The following is a 16,711-nucleotide window of genomic DNA, read 5'->3' as shown; positions in this document are numbered from 1 at the left end:
ACCAATAGTTGCTTTCTTTGTTTGGTGCCTGCCAGGAGGTAGCCTACTATGTATAGGATTGGTCTGCACACACTGTTAAGTACAATTGCCAGCTTTCCAACTGGCCATTGTAATTTGTATCTTTAACAGCAATATGAAGTGTAGATTTAGCATTAGCACAATCACTCCAAAGTCAGTCCCACTCCTCAGCTTAGCTTTGTAGGCTTGCAGCATAATTCTATACAATACATGACTGGATGTAAATTTCCCGGTGTTTAATGTAGTCCCGGGTTAGTTCGCATAAGATTATAGGCCTCAGCAGAAGCCAAGTTTAAAGACTGGTGAAGTCTAACTTTTATATTAGCTGTCCAAATTAATTCAGCAGATCCCACCTAAGGCAATGAATCACTAATAACAATTCTCGAAGTTTACTTAGTGATGGAGTGATTGTAAAAAAAAAAGTTATTAATCTTTCTGTCACAGGACACTCAATGCATTGTACATCAGGACCACCCTAAGATCTGATAAAGTACCACTCCATATAAAAGAAAATATTTTCTTTCTGCTGAAATAACTGGGAGATGTGTATGGGCCGCACTAAAAAGAACTATGGTTTTCTTACTTAAATTCTGCATTACACCATCACTAATGAACTTCAAAGCTCTTCATGTTTTCTCCTGAGACATAAGTACCCTATTAAGATTTTCTATGGAGAATTTGGAGCACAGTACAGAAATAAGAGCAAGGCTACAATTGTATGCACAGTTTCCTGGGTTTAAGCCTGGGACTCACTTCTAAGTAGACATGCCTATGATTGTGCTGCAAAATTATGATTCCCTGCAAAATTATGCTACATGGTTTGCTTATGGTGTATTCACAGTCAACAGCATTTGAAATGGATAAAATGCAATCTGATTCCCCAGAGATAACTTTTTACAACTTAGTACCATACGCTATATCCAAAGACCTAACCCTGACGTGTGTATGAATGGGAAACATTAGCATATCTACCCCTGGCAAAGCCCTGTCTTCTTGAAGACCAGTAAAATAATGGCATGTTTCATTTTCTGTCCTCTTTGGCCACAGCTGTGCACAGAGCAAATATTTTGCAGAGGATTAAATGGGATTCCTTTTTCCTCCTTCTCCCCTTTTTGACAAGCCCCCAGTGTACACACAGACACACATACATCTGTATACACAGAAATGCACACGCTCACACATACTGCAGCATATCAGTACAAGAGGTCCATACGCATCTCCCAGATACTTATACAGCTGTCCTTGTCATAGTCAATAGGGCTGGCATCTGTTGTCAGCACCATTGGGCAGTTGCCAAAAGCACTCAGAAGAACTTGCTGCCAATTTCTAGGACTTTGTGTGTCCCCTTAGCCTTGTACAATGGTGACAGAGCAATTCTCTTGGTCTCCTCTCTCCCATTCCATCCTCCAAATTCAGCCCCACCATGAACCTTGTGGGGTGCCACCCTTTTAGGGCCTATGAAGAGAAGTTCGTAGAAAGCCTTCTGAAATGTTTTCATGTCTCTCTTGGCTCATTGAGTCACCTGGAGCTATTTTCTTTGCTAGACCTTTCTGTGATGCTTTTACTGTCGTCTTGTAGCACAACTATGGACTGATTTGAACCGCTTCCTTCCCATTGCACCATCAGAATGCACTAGATCTTGAAGAATCAAACTTTTTTTCTTTTAACTGTTCTTTGCAGTCCTTAGAAAAATAAATTGGCAACAATTGAACCAATTTGCAGGCTATTTTCTACTGTGTGGCTTTGACTTCAGTGATAGCTGGCTTTGATTTTAATGACATTTAAGGATGCTCAGCAGGTGGTCCCTAATGACCTTGAGGATCTGATCCCATACACTGAGTTAAATTTCAGCAGTTCATTACCAGCAAATTATAAGGAAAAAAGAAATGGTTATTAAGGCAGGAGGTCTGGTCTAGAGGGTAGAGCCTCCATTTGCCTGAAGATAACACCCACAAGGTCGCCAGTTCGAGGCCACCGGCACCATGCGACCTTGAAGCAGCTGACAAGCTGAAGCCGAGCTATTCCATCTGCTCTGAGCGTGGGAGGATGGCGGCCAGAATGTGAAACCAGATCAGAGAGAAACACCTGAATGTTGTGGTTCTTGACAGAAAGAACCTTCTTTCATTTGTAAAAATCCCTACGGGGATTTAAATAAGCCTGCCTATGTAAACCGCCTTGAATAAAGACCAAGAAAGGTGGTATATAAATACCTGTATTAGTATTAGTATTAGTATTAGTATTAGTATTAGTATTAGTATTAGTATTAGTATTAGAGGAAGGATTTATGGACTGCATTGTAAAGTACACATTCATATATTTTTAAAATACTATATACACTTTCGTTTCTTACTGCTATAAAACTCTTGTACATTGATTGTAACTGATATTAAAACATTCATTAGGAAAGACCTTTATGTTTTGGTACCATGAATTATATCAGCCTCTACAATGGAAAAAGTGGTTGATAACTAAGTATTTTTAATTCCTTTGTTGTTATTAATATTTATTAAATATGTTCACTGTCTTCACAAGTCTTTTGTGCCCAAAGAAAATGTGAGCTTTATGGCATATCAACATCCAGAACAGGGAGTCCTCCAAAATTCCAAATGATTTCCAGTGTGCACACCTTGCAGTTCCTTCCTCAGTGAGCTTCCTCAATTAACTTGAAAGCCCAATTCTAATTAGTGCTCGGCAGTGGGACCACACAGCCTCCGCTATATCCAGTGCTCATTGGAAGCAGGCTGGAGGATCTTATCCTCCGGGTAATTTCCCCTTACTCCAAGTAACACTTCAGGCTGCCCAGCAGGACTACTTGAATCTGCACCACCTAATTTGTTGGGGTAGTCTCAGCAGCCCTGTGTAGTGTTCAGGCCCAGGAGGGAGGATAGAATATGGTGGAGGCTTGCTCCTCCTAGCCTGTCTCCCTCTCAGGCCTGATTCGCCTCCCTCCATCCTCTCCCCACCCAGAAACCCCCCTCCCCACCTCCAATCTGGTGGCACTCACCTCTGCTGGCAGCCACCTCTGCTGGCAGCCAGTTTTCTAGATACTGCGGCAGCAGGGAGGTAAAGGCCTCCCTGCCAGTGCTGCTTGCTTTCCAGGTGCTACAAATGTGCTTTACAGCTTGTTGTACGTGTGGCTGCTGCACCAGCTGAAGACAGGTTAGGATTACACTGTAAATTGAATGAGTGTCCCATTGAAGTGCATGGGGAAACCACAACATGAGTTCAAGTGCGCTCAAGAGGGGAACTGCTGCTTTGTGTTAGTGGTCTTAAAAATGCCATGTAGGAATAAGGCAACCAGTGCACCATAAGGAAAAAAACATACTGGCAAAACGTTAAATATTTCAGTAAAGACAGAATGGCATTAAAAACAAGCAGAACTTGCTTATAATATGCATATGGAGAATTAAATTTTTAAAATGATTAAAAAAAACCTAATACCTTTTTTGAAAAGCAACAGCATGCTGAGTAACATCTTAGCATTATCACACAAGTATAACTTCAGATGTAATTATCCTTAGATAACACATTTCAGACATTGTTCTATATTAGAGCCTCTCTTTTCATTAAAAAAAAAATCCTAATTATCCTGTTTCTCTCTATGTTTGTTCCCTGGGTATTATCCCAACTACCACTACTACTACTTGTGGCCCTCGAGGCCTCTCAATGCAGCCCTCAGGGAGACCCCAGTCTCCAACAAGCCTCTAGCCCTCTGGAGATTTGTTGGAACCCACACTGGCCCAACACAGCGTGAGGGCGACTGTTTGACCTCTCGCATGAGCTGTGGGCTCCCTCCACTGCTTGTTGTTTCATGTCTGTGATACAGTCGTAGCAGCAAAGGAAAGACCAGCCTTGCTTTGTGCAAGGCCTTTTATAGACCTTGAGCTATTGCAAGACCTTCATTCATTCATATAAGTTCATTTTTAATATATTCATTTATGTAAATTTAAGTAAATTTATTCAAATTTTAAATGTAAATTAATTCTTCCCCCCCCCCGGCCCTTGACACAGTGTCAGAGAGACGATGTGGCCCTCCTGCCAAAAACTTTGGACACCCCTGCATTAGAGCATTCAAAAGAACTGTATAACTATTTGGATAAATAAAAATGGAGAGCAAATGCACATTTCGGAGTTAACCAAAAAATATGATGTTGGTAAAAGCCAGGGAGACCAAAAGCCTAATCAATAGCTCAGCTGTGCAGAACTACTTGAATTTCAGTTTGCTTACTGCTGACATGGTTGGACTAACGGAACTGCCACAAAGAAGCTGCTGGAAATATTTCCTAGGAAACAGAGTAATGTATGATGGCGGTAGCATGGTTGAACCTCTTGCCAACCTTTTTTACCCCTCATCTAGTGTTTCTTCTGCAACCAAGTCAGTGTGTTAAAAAGGTGGACCTGAACCAGAACTGAATCCAATGTTTAATAATTTGGTTTGAGTAAATGGGTCTTCACATTCCTGCAACAACAGGCACGTTGTCCACACTGACAAGATCTCAAGCTTATGCTCAGCCTGTAACATGTCTTAACAATAAGTCTTAACTCCTGTTCACATGAGGCAACAGATAAAGTGTATCAGAATTAGGAGTGCAAACTGCCCTTTGTAGAGGAGCATGTACCGTTATTCTTGGACTGTTTATTCATGTGAACTTAATCAGAGTAGAGGCATGTCTGTTCCCTTTCAAGGATATCCCACAAAAAGGATTACTTTGTCTAGAACAGGGATGTCAAACCCGTTTCATACAGAGGGCCACAGTTAGCATTCAAGGCTCCAGCCGAGGGCCAGAAGTGATGTCATTAAGCAGAACATGATATCATTAAGAAGCTAATGGCCAGAAATCAGACCCTGTTCTCATGTAGAAACTCATTAACTGCAAATTACAGAAGAGGAAGTATGCAAATCTTGATCATATTTCAAGATTTGTGAAATTTGAAATACGGTCTGCCATTTCAGCTGTAACACCTCAGCAGCTGAGAGCCTGAGGGCCGGATAAAAAGCTTCCTGGGGTGTATCCGGCCCCCAGGCCTTATGTTTGACACCCCTGCTCTAGAAGGGGGGGGGAGAGGTGAATTCTGGAATATCTAACTTATCACTGAGCATCATTCTCCTGGGAAAAAACTTGAGGAATGTACTCCTACACAAGAATGTTAATGATGCTGAAGTAAGTACCCTTAGAACAGACCCATCCTCAAAGAGGCACCTAATATTATTTGCCTTTAGTCCTCTGAATACCATCCCTGATACAAGTAATTATAGAACAAATGCCTCAGTTTTTCTGTCACTCTGCTCTGCAGCATGTTTAATGTAATGGTTAATCAAGCAGGACTTTTTTTCCCCCCTCATAACAGAAAGGCCAGCCAAGTGTAGCGGTTTCCTTCTTAAAATTGCATCTAGAAAGTTCACAGCTGCAACTGCAGCCTGCATTAAGAGCTCCAGTTCAAATGACAGGAGAAACATAGTCAGATCAGAAAGAACTGCAGTCTATTTCTCCACTGCCTTTCTTTTCATTTGTGCTGCTGCTATTTTATTGGGTGATGGTTTCCTCTTGGAGGAAAAAAAAAGCTTGCCAGGGTAGAAGCTGCATCTTCTACAAACAGTTAAGTCCCTAGAAGTACACTTGAAGAACGCCTCTGATATCATTTGACAGTGTACCAGTATCAGTTATAGAGCTGCTCAGTTCAACCTTGGGGACACGTACCATACAGAGCCAAGCAATGGTTAGCTTGAAAATGTTCATAGGGAGCTCCTCTGTCAAAGGAAATAGCTCAACATTGGTTAACAGAGGTTTAAGAAGATTCTGGACAAAAAGAGGGTTGTGCTTAACTTTTGAAATCAAGCGGTGGTTAATGCTTCAGAGAGGGTGGCTTTTGAGCTATTTCTATGATATTACATAGCTATGAAAACAGATTATTTTAGAAGATTGAAGTCATAGCTGAACATGCCTGTACTTGTCTCTGCAGCATCGCTCAGCATCAGTGAAACACTGAGCTTGTGATTTTCTTATTTGCAAAATGCATGCACTGCAGCCAACAAATAAGTACTTGGTCTAGGCCATATGGCCCCTCAGTTCATCTCAAAATTCAGTTGTTTATCTGCACCCCACTGAGAGCCAGGAAAAAAGGCAAAATAAGGAGATGCAAATAATGTATGGAGAAAGGTGTCTAGCAGCTTCTGTTTCCCTCTCTGTTTGCCTGTGATCCCCTCAAGCTTTATCTGTCTCCAGTCTTTTCAGAATTCTCAGAAGAATTCAGAGTGTAGCTTACGGGCAGCTTCTTTTAATGCAACAAATGTAATGTATAGCCAAGTGCAGTCATAATGAATCAGTGATTCTCCAGAATTGTCCTTGCCACTGCTATGGAACAAAAAAAGTTTTGTAAGAGTGAACCCCACACTTATGGTTCAGTCCTGATTATGGATTGTTGGTGCCTTTCTCTGTTTCTCTTTTTGTTAATCCTGTGACCATGTGAATTTGAAATTATTGTTCCGGTTAATGTTTTACATTTTTGGTTTGACCTGTTCAGTTGTAGATATTTACTCTTCTTTATTTTTGTTTTTTGGGGGAAAATATTATGGAGATGAATAAATTGTTAGCCCAGAGTTATGTGCACTGTGACTACAATGATTCTTCAAGGACACAGAGGTCTCTTTCCCCCCCCACCCCCGATTACCTGAAATCCTGTAAGTAAACCTGGTACTTTATGCATAGAAAAAATGTGTTCTAACCTTGAGCTTCAGCCATGCCAGTAACAGAGACAGTACAGATTGGTCTGACTTCAAAAGAAGAGACTTTGTATAAGATGTGAGTTTTCAGGGGGGATTTAAATGAGGAGGAGTTCACTTGGCAGCCAGATTGAGTAGGGTGGGGGCTGTCCCAGCAAATGGAACAACCTGGGAAAGGCCATGAAAAGAGATGAGGGTCAAAAAAAGGACCAGAGGCAGCAGACATGGCCAAGGCAGCCTATGGTCAAATGCCAGATCAAAGATAAGACAAAGAGGGTTGTGACCAGTCAGGTGGTCTAATACTGGCAAGGCAGCCCTGTTTCTCAGTCAGGTGACATTTCTCACATTTGTGGAAGCAAACTTAGAGCAATTGCTGTATAGGATCAACTCAGTTCCTCAGGTAACCGCAGTACTCTTCTTGCAGTTCAACTTCTAGGTTGAACTGCACTGTAGCAGAGGGCAGACTGGCAGCTCCTCTCCTCTGGTCTGAAGGCTTCTGTGGTGGCACAGGGAGTAAGGTGCCTGAGCCCTGTTACCAGTGGTTCTGGCTTAAGATCCTCTACCATTCAAGAGGTACATAGGGATGTTAGTTGAGTCTAAGTCTCTAGTAGTGCTTTCTTTAACAAATTCCTCATGGTATAACAATCCTCATGGTATAACATGATATAACAATCATTCTGACTGCCCTAAAAACTGGAACAAGATAAATGGAATATTTCTTGCCTGGTTTCCTTCTTTATGTTAGAGATCATATAAGATACACTGGGGCATAGGAAGGGTATTGCTTTGCGTTACTAATAAAAAATTTGAGAAATGAAAGTTTAACACTGGTCAGATGTACAAGCTTGACATTGGTCAAGTGTATGACCATAAGTAATACTGTATATTACTGTGTCTTCTTTCACTCTTAGAGCCCAGTCCTGAGCTTTTAGTGCCAGTCCACCACTAGCCCTGAGCGTCGCAAATGTGCCATAAGGCACGTCTGCAGCCCTTAGTCTGCCGGTCCAGTGCTAGCTCAGTGCTGGCTGGCACTGGGCTAGTGCTGGTGAACCTCCGCTGCTCTGTGGTCTCCCAAACCACGGGTAATGGAGAGGTAGGTGGAGGTGTGGGGGGAGGCAGGAAGAAGGCGTTCCAGGGCGGGGGAGGCAGGGAGGAGGGCATGCCAGGGAGAGGGAGCAGGGCAGGAAGGAGGTGGGACTGGAGGAGCTCTACTCCTCTGCATCCAGAGCCTCTGTGTTGGGCCACTACCCCGATATGGAGGCTTTTGATTCTACAGCAGCCCAAGGGTTGCTACAGAATCAAGTAGCCCTGTTGTGGGACTGCTTGCCTTACCTAGGGGAAGGGGACGAAAGTCCCTTTCCCCTGAGGAGCTGCCGGCAGCTACCCTGTTACGCACAGGATGCTGCAGTAGCTGTTTTGGCGCCACAGCAGTCCTGGTGCAATGGGCAGCTCAGGATAGGGCTGCCCGTCTCTTGCTTTTGTCCATCTCGCCTGTAAACATCTTGGCAGTATTATATCCACATGTATATTTTTGAATGAATAATTCACCGATTGGATCCTCCCTGAAATTAAATGCTAAAATGAAGCTATAGTCAGAAAACTGAACAGATCGTGGGGGGGGGGGGGAACCTCTGAAATTGCTAAGTTTTTGTAGACAATCATGTTATTGTGCATTAAATGCTTAGATGTTAATTGTTACAAAGAATCCATACCTAGTGCATCTGCTTCAGTGCAACTTAACTTTCAACAATACAAAAATAGCAATATATGTTGACAAAAATGACTTTCCCCTCTGCCTATGCCGTAGCAGTGAAGTTGTGTGAGTGTTATGAGTGCCTCTTAGCTAGTGTCTGTGGCAGCACTAGTTATGAGTGACACAGTGGCATTCTCACTATTTGATTAATTTCTGAGAGTATACATCCACACTAAATAGTTCCTCGCCAGGGTGGCAGCACACTAATTCATCTAGACTGCCCTATAGAAAATCATACCCAATTGGACTGCAAAACTAGGGAGGGTGCACTGATCTTGATGGTGGTGGCTCCGTCAGTGTCAATGACTGAACTCAGGAACAACAGGTTCTCTCTTATTACACAGGCCAACACACATTTTGCTTCCTTAAATGTTACACCAATTCCTGGGTATATTGGGGTGCCAATTCCAAAAATGGCATCCATTTTGCCTTATCACGTCTAGTTTTGGAGACACGGCATAGCCTCTTTAGTGAATGATTCAAGCAGCTTCCTCATGAGGAAGCCTACACCAAGGCTTCCTCATGAGGAAGCTGCTTGAACCATTCACTAATGAGGCTATATCTCCAAAACTAGAGGTGATAGGGCAAAACAGATGCCATTTTCAGAATCGGCACCCCAAATTCATATCAAACCACCATAAAGTTTGGGGAAAACTTTTCTGACCCTCAATTTTGTAGGCCTGTGTTATTGGCACATTTGCTCACAAGTATTCTTTCCTAATTTCCCATTGGCATACCCAGTCCAAAGTCCAGAGTTGCCATTAAAGCAAAGGTTACAGAAAGATACACATAATGTTTATAGCTTGCAAGTGAGGCTTACAAAATACAACTCAATGCCTGGTCGTTGGTCTGAAGTTGTTTTGATAGAAATATAAACTCAAATTCTAAAATGGCTTAGCCATAAAATCACTTTTTAAAAAAGCATTCAGCTGGTTAGGACCCAAACAAATCTAAAAACCGATGTGCATTGTGTGTTTTAAAGAATGACTACAGAGCCTTTGTCAAACAAAATGAAGCTGGCAGCATGAAGGAAGGAGAATTTCCATCCCATTAGATGCTTTTAATTGCTGTTATTGTGAATGGCCTGAATCTTTTATACCTGAGTTGCTGCATAGAGCAAGTTATTTTTAGTGGTTGTAGCCCAAAGCGACTGTTGCTACCCTACAGAGCCATATCCATAGATATTCTTTCCATCCTGCAGTTTCAGGCTCAGTAGGTAAATTAAGTGCATTACCTGATATGCCATTATTAAAAGAAATGAACAAATATTGCACAGATAGGCAGCACTGGCACAGAATCGAGGCTGGAGAAATGCAGGAGCAGAGACAGCCTGTACTGTTTGCTCAAAGATGCCTTAGACACACAAAGCTCAGAGTGAACAGGATCTGTTTGAAGGGGAGATAGACAAAGGCTTTGTGATGTGCTCTGGGAATATCCTCCCTTCAGACTGCATCAAGAGAGTGCAAAGTTTTCCTCTCTTTCTAAGGTGGCTGCAGTGCTTGAACATAAAGGTTAAATGCTAAAAGCAAGGCAGTGACTTCTCTTCCTCGGTGTCAGGCAGCAGGGAATGTCAAGGTAACATTCCCTTCTGCAATGAATGAGATGCTTTCTACTGTACAAAGTGCATTTTTAATGCCCGTGAACAAACAAGACAACTGGATAGAAGTTGATTAGTATCTGTAAACTGAAGGACAAGCTGTGTTTATCTGAAGTCAATTCATAGGTTCATAATGGGCAGCAGGGCTTTTGTCTTTGATTACTAAGCTCCTGTGACGTTCTGTGATTCATGGTCCAAATTATAGTCACTATACATCTTGAGGCCATTTTAATAACAAGGTTTGTGTACCTCTATCTTGGCATTAAGCAAAGCTGCATGTTTGCTCGTATTTCTTTAGTAGCCACTCATATAGCTAGTGGATTTAGTATCCACTCGTATCGCCAACTCTGACTGAAGCTATTTCTGGAGATTTTTTTGCCCCGAGCATGAAATAATGTCATTAAGAGTGCAATCCTAACCAACTTTCCAGCAAAGGCATACCTGTGCCGGTGGGCATGTGCTGCATCCTGCAGTTGGGGGGCAGTCATGGAGACCTTCTCAAGGTCAGGCAATGTTTGTTCCTTTACCTCGGAGTTGCATTGAGACCTTGGAGACCTCGAAGACCTTATGTCCGTGCTGGAAAGTGGGTTAGGATTGCGCCCCAAGGCAACAAGTCCTTGTTAAAATCCCCAAGTCATTTTCAGTTGTCACCTGAAGATGTATACTGATTCCAAGGAACTCCAGGTCAACACTGGAGGATCAGCAACCTGGGTTACAGCATGAAAGTAAAAACAGTGCAAATGTGTGTATGTGGTTGTATATCATGCTCATTTTGTGATAATAAGCATTTTTTTTTTTAATTTTTAAAAGAATATTATTTATTCTATGATCACTTACAACTGTATTACTTCTTGAGTCATATAATTTTGGACAACCAGGCCTGCAACTTTAATGCAGCCATATTCTAGGGCTGTACCAAAGATGCTCAAACTTGGATTTGTGCTTCAAAAGTGGCACACTTACTGGTTAGCAGGCTGACGCAGACATTAAGCTAACTTGGGGTGAAAGCTCATCCTGGGTCATTTGGAGCCCAATTCGGTGGTATGCTGCACGGCTCCGTGCCACAGACCACAGTCGCAAACATGCCATAAGGCACGTTTGCGGGGCTCACCACTGGGCTCCCGCTGGAGCTAGCCCAGCACTGGTCGCCCGGGTTCCGCAGCTCGGCAGTCTCCTGGACCGCCAGGCTGTGGAACGGGAGGCAGGGATGTGGCCAGGGGCATAGGGGAGGTGTTCCGGGCAGGGGGGAGGCATGCCAGGGGGCGGGCAGGAGGCAGGGCGCTGTGGGCAGCTCAGGATTGGGCTGCCCATCATTTGTTTGGACTGCTGGATTGGACACTTTACTTTTTGCTTTGGTGTGTAAATGGACAGTGCCACTGAAGTACCTTCTGTGAGCAAAAAGGCACTTCTGCTTATGCATGGGGGCAGCACAATTTGCAGATTCCACCCTCCCCCCCATCATCCCCACATACATCTTATATTATATCTAAGATCTCCCAACTGTCAAGATCAGCTTTTGGGGACACTGGGGGATTGGAGTGTGTGTGGGGAGGGGGGAGTGACAAAGTTTCATTACAGCATTCCACTCATGGTTCTCTTGAGAATTAAATGTCATAGTATCTGATTATGAAAATAAAGTTTGTCATATATGTTATATTTTGACTCTGGTTGAATCTAGGTACATATTCAGATGTAGAAGAGAAGTGGGCACTTTGCATTCTATAGCAAAAGTCTATCTTATGATAAATGATATTTGAACACTGGTATCAAGCAATGTCTTAATGTACTCTCTCCCTCTCTCTCCCTCTGTGTGTGTGTGTGTGTGTGTGTGTGTGTTCAAAAATTGTTCATTTCACCCAGTATCGTTGACACCTTTACAAAATGTGGATGTGTGGTGACGCTCTCTCACCTTACAAGTCTGCTTGTTTAATCAGTGCTAATTAAATGCAACTGTAAAAAAAGACAAGTATGTTTTTGCCAATACAATCCCCCTTCCCTCTTTCTTTCTGTTTGCCTGTCTGTCTGTCTGTGCTCTGTTGTACCTCTTAGTGACAAGTACTCAATAGAAAACATTTGGTTTTATAACTTCGCTCACATATGTTCTATAAAAATACAACAGGCATGCTGTAAAAACCCCATTCAGAAGGAAACAGGCACAATTTATTGCAAATAAAAGATCACAATCATATGAATGGCCAATATATTTCTGACAAAGAAGCTGGACTGCAGTCGACTACAGTAGGTTAGAGGGAAAAGCCACTGCAACATTGACAGAGGTTGCGCTAGCATATAGCATTTTAATCTCTGATGTTGTGCTTGTGATAGTATCTGTGTTATTTACTTATTTGAGAAATTTACATCCTGCCTTTCCCATGCCAACACAAATGCCCAAGGTGACTGACAAAGCTCCATAGTAGAGTACAAATGAGTTTTTACAATAATTATTCTATGGGCAGCTCATAGAACCCTTCTCTTGCAGATGGAATTGCTTCACAATGTGGTCGTACATCTGACATTTGGTTATGTTACTGATGCCTTTCTGTAGCACTGTCTGCACAAGGCCACTTACATTTTAACCAGTGATTGCTGGTAAAGTGGTTCACTAGACAATATCACCAGTGGCCACTATATGGCAATCAAATAGGAATTTCTGCCCATACCCCTAGACACCAGGAGGTGGCACAGCCAGCATCATGCAGTCATCACCTGGGTAGTCATATTGGTGCATGCTGCTACCGTCAACAGGTGTGACTATTCAGTGAGATGTCCTTTGCCATTTCTGGTGTGTAAAGGTACAGACAGAAATTCCCTTTGTCACCAATTTATTTTTATTTATTTTTCACATTTTTATACCACCCTTCCTCCAAGGAGTTCAGGATAGTGTAAACTGTTACCCTGCACATGCCCAATCTCATCTGATCTTGGAAGCTAAGCAGGGTCAGGCCTGGTTAGTACTTGGATGGGAGACCGCTTGGGAATACCGGGTGCTGTAGGCTTATACCATAGTCTTTCGAGACTGAAGGTTGCCAACCAAATGCCGTAGATACTCACCTATAGTACGTGAAATTTTTGCCAAGTAATCAAGCTCAAATTATCACTTCGCCTTATCTCTGGGTCAATCAGAGGGCAAAGCCTTTCAACTCTGAACAGTTTCGTTTCTCAAGCGCAGACAGGCGCCAAGTTTCTCAAGCAGCAGGCAGGCACAGCTCCTTAGAAGCAATTTGTTAACATTTTATTCTCCTTCCTTCTTTTGCAGCCTGGTTCTGCTTTGCAAATGCTTGCAAAGCAGGTCTGTTTTTTGAAACACCAGGATGGAAATCCTCCTTTCCATCTGAAGCAGGCTACAATTTAATGCACCCTTACTTAAGAATAACACCCATGGAAAGCAGTGGGTCTACCTCTCAGTAAAAAGAGTTGCAAATATATGCAGCTCCATCTCTCTGCTGTGAATTGAAATGCAAACTCGCAGTTATGTGTTTTGGGTTGTATGTTGTACATAGAGCTTCTGGCTTAACACACCAGACACCTAAAAGATGGATTTGATTCATGATTCTCCTGCAGTGGTTCCCAACCTTTTTCACTTGCATATCCCTTGGCAGCCCATTTCCATAAATTGTACCCTTCATATTGGCAAAATGTTTGTAATTAATAATACAAGCTCTCATCTCCTCTCAGACTTCATGTATTTATCACAGTGTTTTCTCTTTTTATCTGTTTGAAGAACAGAAGACTCTGCCTTTGCACTGTTTTGCACCAGAAGTGTGCTGAGAAATTCTGGGTGATTGATCACTTTCCATATTATGTTTCAACTTTTTTACTGTGCTGATTTTCAATCACTGGTTCATACATGAATTGATGACCAAAAACTAGCTATTGGTGGGACTTTCACAGCCAACTAGCTACCTCCCTTCCTGCCTTGCTGGTCCTTGCAAGGCATTCATGTCTTGCAAGCCATTCTGGAGCATGACCCGCCTTTTTCTACCATTATTCCATTCTTTTTCAAGTACCCCTAAAGGTCCTGTTGAGTGTCCCTGGGAGTACATGAATACCAGGTTGGGAACCACTGTTTTACTGGTATGTTGTTTACAGTGCACTTACTCTGATAGTGCTTACAAAAAGGTGATGAAGACCAGAATTTAAAAAGAATAAAAATGTATCTTATGATCTTTTACTATGTTTTTAATAAATTAGAGACTACAGTTCTTAGGTAACAATTAGTGGTGGGTTATTTTTCAGGATCTGGCCTCAGGTAAAATCAGACAAAACTATAGTCAGACACCCCCCCCCTAAGTTTAACCCCCAACTTATCCGAGAGTCATAGAAAATTCCATGTTTGTTGGCTCAAAACCTGTCCTCGACTTATCTGTGGTGTCGACTTATGTGCAAGTCTCTGCAGTAGTTCCTTCCCTTCTTTTGTCCTCACAGCAACCCTGTGAGATAGGTTAGCCTGAGAGATAGTGACTTACCCAAGCTTCATAGCAGAGCAGGAATCTGAATCTGGATCTTCCAGGTCTAAGTCCAACATCAGAACCACTACACCATCCTGACATTCAGCAGCTGCTAGCAAACTACTGCACCATCTGCACACAGTTAAAATATCAGTGGTCCTGCTCCTACAATGCTATGGAACTGAACAAGTAACACTGACATTACCATAAGCAAAACATTGGGAGATTAAAACATTACATGTGAGTGTGACATCTGTCAAAGCTGCAGGTTCCCTCCCCCCCAGTTGATTGTAGCAAGTATGGTAATGCTCTTGCGAAACTCCAATGGAGCTTGTCCAGATTAACTTCCAAGTGGATTCTGCCCTAAGCCCACAGTGTTCCCCATAAAAATAATTCATTTGGGCTGGTTTTCATTTTATGGTTCATGAACAAACTGGAAAATGTTCAGAGGAAAGGAATAATCAAAATGTAACATGCAGTGTTTCCTTTTTAAAAGATTTGGAGCTGTCCCTGTCAAAGCTCTTATTTGCACATCAACAGCATTGTTCAGTTTCTCTTTTCGTTGGCCAAGTCTGGGTCAGACACAGTGAAACAAGACACAAAAACACAGCATCATCAGAGGGAGCCAAATCAAAGAGACCCAGGAAAAGTATACACAGGTTGCACTGATCCGTAAATGATAAATGTCTACAAAAGACACAGCTACGTTGCTTTGTTATATATTCAGTGAGCTATAACTTCATTATTTCATATTATTCATTTCTGTTTCCAAATATAACTACCCACCCACCCATCAAGTGCCAACACTGGGCAGCTAAGCAGTTTGCTGGAAACAACATTACCCACAATTAAGTCTAATCAGGGTTTTCCTTAACCTAGGACCTTAACAATTCAAACCATGGTTTCAGATCCTAAGCTAAGCAAAACCCTGGTTAGCCTAAAAAAAGATAACATAAACAACCAAAAGCACTTAACTGCAGTTAAGAGGAAGGGAATTGCCCTGGGAAGTGAAGAGTTCAGGGAGAAAACTGCATTTTGAAGGCTCATTCTTGATTTGTTCTTCACAGTTAGTAGGGAGCCTACATTACAACTATTTCAGACAGTGAACCAACTGGTGCAGCCAGAACTTATTGGCACTTGTTATTTGGCTGTTGCATAACTTGCAAAGGCACAACAGCCCTGCTAGGAGGAAATGGCTGGCAATTCTACCTGTGTGTTTCTCTCAGATGCTCCTCTGTTTTCGATACTGTTCAGTAAAACCTTTGGCTAGATCAGGGTTGCCCAAACCCAGGCCCAGGGGCCGCTTGCTGCCCTTGAGGGCTCTCAATCTGGCCCGCGAGTAGCCCCCAGTTTCCAACGAGCCTCTGGCCCTCCAGAGACTTACTGGAGCCCTTGCTGGCCCAATGCAACTATTCTCAGTGTAAGGGCGACAGTTTGACTTCTTGCATGAACTGTGAATGAGGGATCCCTCCACTGTTTGCTGTTTCACGTCTGTGATGCAGCAGCAGCAGTGAAGGAAAGGCTGGTCTTGCTTTGTGAAAGGACTTTTATAGGCCTTGAGCTATTGCAAGACCTTCATTCATTCACATAAGTTCCACCTCTAATATATTCATTTATGTAAATATATGTAAATTTATTCAAATTTGAATTGTAAATTAATTCTTTCTTATTCCCAGCCCCCAACAGAGAGATGATGTGGCCCTCCTGCCAAAATGTTTGGACACCCCTGGGCTAGATTACTCTTGTCATCTCTTTTTTAGCAGCTAGGGATCCCTTCAACCCACTTTAGCGTTTCCTTACATTTGCTGGCCTCAGGATGATGGCACTGGGAGTCTGCAGGGTAGAAAACCCTCAGTGTCTGCAGCATCCTCACTTCTTGAATTATTGGACTCTGAGGGGGGAGGCTCCTCAGTGACCATGAGCCCCCTGTCCTCTACTGCCTTGATACATGGTGGACAGTGTCAGCAGAACAGGAAGGGCAGCATACTGACAGCCATGCCAGCAGGTGCCAGCAATGCAGCAAAGGGCATGGGATGTGAGTGGGGGGGTTGTGTGGCTAGCTGGACAGGACACTGTAGTAGGCACCCTGTGCCACATGATTGGTTCTTGCTTTGATAGGTCCATGAGCTACAGCCTCCCAATCAGATGTGCTTGTTTGCAATGATGCAAGATGT

At 42.8% G+C, this 16,711-nt stretch overlaps 1 protein-coding gene and 1 pseudogene across 1 annotated transcript in view; both read left to right on the top strand.

Moving 5' to 3' along the window:
• Window positions 1-16,711, top strand: part of KCNB2 (potassium voltage-gated channel subfamily B member 2) — a 188,097-nt gene that overhangs the window by 93,098 nt on the left and 78,288 nt on the right. The gene's annotated exons all lie outside the window — the stretch shown is intronic.
• Window positions 12,972-13,085, top strand: LOC136650820 (5S ribosomal RNA; annotated as a pseudogene).

Source organism: Tiliqua scincoides, chromosome 4 (genome assembly GCF_035046505.1).
Source record: "Tiliqua scincoides isolate rTilSci1 chromosome 4, rTilSci1.hap2, whole genome shotgun sequence".
Lineage (NCBI taxonomy): Eukaryota > Metazoa > Chordata > Lepidosauria > Squamata > Scincidae > Tiliqua > Tiliqua scincoides.
The sequence above is the reverse complement of the archived record's forward strand: the minus strand, read 5'-3'. Positions and strand labels throughout refer to the sequence as shown.